Genomic DNA, 4,971 nt, shown 5'->3' with positions numbered 1-4,971 from the left:
GAATCTTTATGAAACAAAATTCTCCAAAAAAAATCCTGCGAAAAATCTCAAAATCTTTATGAAAAAAAAATTCTCCTGGAAAAATTCTGCGAAAAATCTCAGAATCTTTGTGAATAAAAATTCTTCAGGAATTGCATCTTATGAAAAAACAAAACTTTTGGAAAAACTCCTTAAGAAACACGTGGAAGATATTCCGGAGAAATTTCAAGTAGAATTTTTGGAGAAATCTTAAAGAAAAACCCCTGGAAAAAAAATCTGATAATATTTCTGGTGGAAGAAATGCATACAATCATGATCTCGTGTAGCAATTCTTGAAGAAATTTTCTTTCGATTAAGGGATAGGAAACCCTGGAAAAATTTTAGAAGAAAATTTCAGAGGAAATTGGTGGACCAATTTTAAGATGAAGCTTTTGAGAAATTTTCTTAAGAAGTTTGGAGAAATGTTCAAAGAAATTTATCTGAAGGGATACTAAAAGAAATCTTTAGAGGTATTCTTGCTTAAATCATTCACAAAAATGCTGCGAAAATCTTCTTTTTGTAAAAAAAAAAAAAGAATAGACTGGATGTCCCGGAAGACGTTGTACTGAATCTATGACAAAAGGTCGAAAGATATAAGGTCGAATGGACAAAAGGTTAAATAGGCAAAAGACAAATTTGAAGACATGAAAGTGATCAAAAGTTGATAGAAAAACGACAACTAAAATTCCGATAAAAATAATAGAACCTCTCTCGATTAACGGCTACGCAGTCTTGTGATTTAAAAAACGAGTTGTTTTATTCACCCGACGTTTCGACACGGGGATAGTGTCTTCCTCAGGGGGAAAATAATTACTATCGTTTTTTAGACAAAACAATTGACAAAAAACGATAGTAATTATTTTCCCCCTGAGGAAGACACTAACCCCGTGTCGAAACGTCGGGTGAATGAAACAACTCGTTTTTTAAATCCCAAGACTGCGTAGCCGTTAATCGAGAGAGTCAACCATACAGTCGTATTTCAATAGCAATAATAGAACCAAGGAAAACATTATTGAAAGATAGGATGTCTATAAATGATAGATTGTAAAGTTATTCATTGAAGTTAAATGTGGACAACAATATTCCTTGAAAGAGCAGCCTATGGGTAGAAGAAGGATGAATCATTTATTGAAATATTGTCATTGGAAATTCCAATCATTACATCGATTTAACCCTTCTCAGATGCTAGGTTTTTCGCGCCACGATGGCGTTGTGCACGTTCAGCGTGATTGTCTGGGCTGACTCATATCGACCCCATCATTCTACTAGGGTTAATAAAGCCAAATAGTCTATGAATTAGGGAAGGACAAATCTCTGGATATTACATGAGCAGACTCATATACAGTGCAACTCGTAGGAACTACCTATCATTCCAAGAGAGGATGATCACTAAGCACAAGTAGTCAATGAATATTTCTGTAGCAAAGCTAGGAACAACAGCTATTGAAAAAAGAAGGCAAATTTTCTGATTGAAATAAGGTATGCGCACAGCAAAATCTGGCCAAAGAAAATCAAGCAGTAATAATTCATTCCAACTTGTTCCCAAACGAAAAGCAATTCATCGTAAAAAAGCATTAATTTACTTTAAATCAACATCAAGACATTGCTGATTTGACTTGTTATATCCGTCATCTCGAGTTTTGAGCTTGAGCCCTTCCGTAAAGTTTTGCACAGTACCTTCGACCACATGCCAAGAAATTTTTACCACCTTTGTGTCAAAATCAATGTTATTTTTCGATGAAAGCTGTCGTTCTTGACATTTTTTGAAGGTTCCAATTCACGGTTACTCAATATTTTACAATTGGGTTGAGTTTTGAAGTGTATGAGATTTTACGTTTTTTGAAAAAATGCAGTACAATTTCTACATAGTTTTCTGCATACAAACGCAAGCATTCTCCGCCAAAAACAGGGGACAAAAATCAATTCAAATCAATACACAATATCTAAGCTTTTGAATAAGGGGTGCCAGCCATTTTTCCCGACATTTCCCGTAGTGAAAAAGATGATTTGCTGTACATGTATTTCTAAAAGTTCGGTTTTTCAAACCACAAATTCATATTGTTGACCAAACTATGTATTTCTTGCCAAACTTCGATTTTTTCTTGCTCTTAAGTTGATCTGCAACCTTTCCAGGTTGTAATGATGTATAGAACCGAATACTTGAAAGCTAACTTAGGTCTGCGGGGACGGTCGCTTTAATGTACATTGTCAGATTTTTAGTACGTTTGTGCAAAAACTTTTCGAGGACTTCTTGTTCCCTTGACTCTATTTTAAACACAATGTCAAAATATGTCCCGAAGTAAATATTTTTCGATTCCTTACACAATAAGCTTTCATTTGCACCAGAGATTGCCACGATTCGTTGAAAATAGAGAAATTTCTATCCAAAATGCGGTGGCTAGATTTTGCTGTGTGCATACCTTATAAGAACCTGAAGAGTCAATATTTTTTTCACTAACAAAACTTAAAAGAACAGCCTAGAAATTAAAGAAGGTAAAATACCCAAGCAAAAAAAAATAACTAAATTGCCTTTAAATACTACATTAACACAACTTGAAAGAACAGTCTATAAACAAAAGAAGAAAAAAATTCCTATGTAAATGTTAGTGGCTGAATTACATTTGTTTTCTATTAATACAGCATCACATATATTGTCTCTCAATGAGCAGCAATAAAGACTCATATTTTTTTTTTTCTAATAAGTGAGGCACACCAGCTGGTAACTTGGTTTACTAAAATTTTTGCTCATTCGACCTTTTGTCCCATTCGACGTTTTGTCCCATTCGACCTTCTGTCCTTCGACCATTTGTCCTTCGACCTTCTGTCCTAAAGCCGTTGTACTGCCATTTTGGTTGGGATTTTTTGACAACTGCTGTGGGGTCATTTATATTGCTTTTATTGCAATCGTTTTGAATTTCTTCTCCGCTCGAAACAATTTTAGTAATTTTACAATTGCTCTTCGTTTAAGTTGATTGTCGTTACTTTTCCTACTTATAAACACAACCACCATGAATACGAATCAATCCAGGCAAGAGTCATCCTGATCGGTTCACCCGTTCGTTAGTTCTGTTGCCTCAAAAAAACATAACTCATTTTTATATAAAGGGTGCCTATACCAGTTATCGCACTACCTAAGGAAAACTATTTCTACAAAAATAAGAAGAAGACCGACGAATGTCATCGATATGTCAAATTATTGATCAGTTTTCATATTTTACAGGAAAAATATAGAAACGGAGCCAAAACCACTTTTAGTATCCGTGGAGCGGACCTGGTGTGGTGGTTATAACACAAGACTATTACGCCGAGGACCTGGGATCGAATCCCACTCCCGACATACTCACAAAATGTGGGTTCTTCCTTCGGAAGGGAAGTAAAGCGTGGGTCCCGAGATGAACTAGCCTAGGGTTGAAAATCTCGTTGATTCAGACAAAAAAAAAACAAATTCTTTTAGTATTTATTACGGTGTGTGCCAATGATGGAAATCCTATACAGTTATGGACACATTTGAGGGGGTTAGAAGCAAAGGGGTGTAAGTGACAAAAACACACTTTCAAGTAAAAGAGGTACAAAGTTTTTCACCAATTTTTCTTCCCACACAAACTGTATGGAGTTTCAAAATCGACCCAATTCACTCTGATTTATTGTATTTTTTTCTAATTATCGTAAGAATTATCTTAAAAAAGTTCCTGAAGTTCAAAGCTTGAAATCTGAAGAATTTTTTAATTTGCTCAGCTCAAAATTGACAAAATGATCACTTACACCCCTTTGATTCTGGGCCCCTCATTTGTTGATATGGGTTCCACTTCGCACTATTTACATGAATTCCTTATGGGATTTGCCATAACTGGTACACTATGGCGAAAAAGGGAGCAGGGAAGCCGAGCCGAGTTAAGGAAAATGATTTTTTTTTTTCTATCAAAATTTGAGCAAATTGTGAAGTTTAAATGATTGTATTCATCTTTTGTGAACGTGATCTGTTGTTCACGAAATTTATTTTGTTGATTTGCATCTTTAAAGGTTGAAAATCTACTATGGGAATTTGGGGTACTACATATAACATAACTGGTACAATGACCCTATAGATTTTCAATTAATTCGCAAAGACATTTCTTGCGGTTTCCCTAGAGGTAATCCTGGAGAACTTTCTAGAAATTTTAAAAAGAATTATTGTGAAACTCATGAAAAAACTTGCAACAAGAATATCCGTTCATTGCAGAAAAAAGAAATCATGAAATAATAATGCACGGAATGATTTTCCCCGAATATTTCTTAATTAGGCGCAAAAGTGAAGTCGTTTCCTTGGAGGCGTACTAGTAAAGAGGGCGCTTAAATTTGAATACCTTGAGCAACCAGCTTAGATTTTACCATGGCAACAATGTGACAGGCATTCCCGTAGTTATTAAAGGAATGATAATAATAAATAAAAATAATATTGTACGTTTGAATCTGATAAAAAAACTACCCCATGTAACGGCAATGAGGTACAGATGCAGGTGGCGCAGATAAACATTGCAAACCACTTGTTGTCTCTATTGTTCTCCCGCTGATCAAATGCTACTCAATTAGTGACGTCACTAATTGAGTTGCATTTGATCTGCGGTTGAACAAAAGAGACAACCAGTGGTTTGCAATGTTTATCTGCGCCACCTGCATCTGTACCTCATTGATGTTACGGTACGTAATCGCACGTGATTCATAGTTACTTATCCTGATTCAGTCTGAATCAGTCAACATCAACTAAAAATATGCACCAAGAAGGCAGTGAGTCAATTCCATTTGTCAAATCATCGAAACCTCTTCGGTCACCCGCGTTTCCGCTATTACCAACGACTCCCGACACCGAACGCAATTATACAAAACAGACAAACAGTCCAAGGCGCAAGCCAATTACCATCGACCACTACTGGCTGGTACCTCAGAGTCACCATAAGCAGGACCCCATTTCACCAC

This window comes from Aedes albopictus, chromosome 3, assembly GCF_035046485.1.
Source record: "Aedes albopictus strain Foshan chromosome 3, AalbF5, whole genome shotgun sequence".
Lineage (NCBI taxonomy): Eukaryota > Metazoa > Arthropoda > Insecta > Diptera > Culicidae > Aedes > Aedes albopictus.
The sequence above is the reverse complement of the archived record's forward strand: the minus strand, read 5'-3'. Positions refer to the sequence as shown.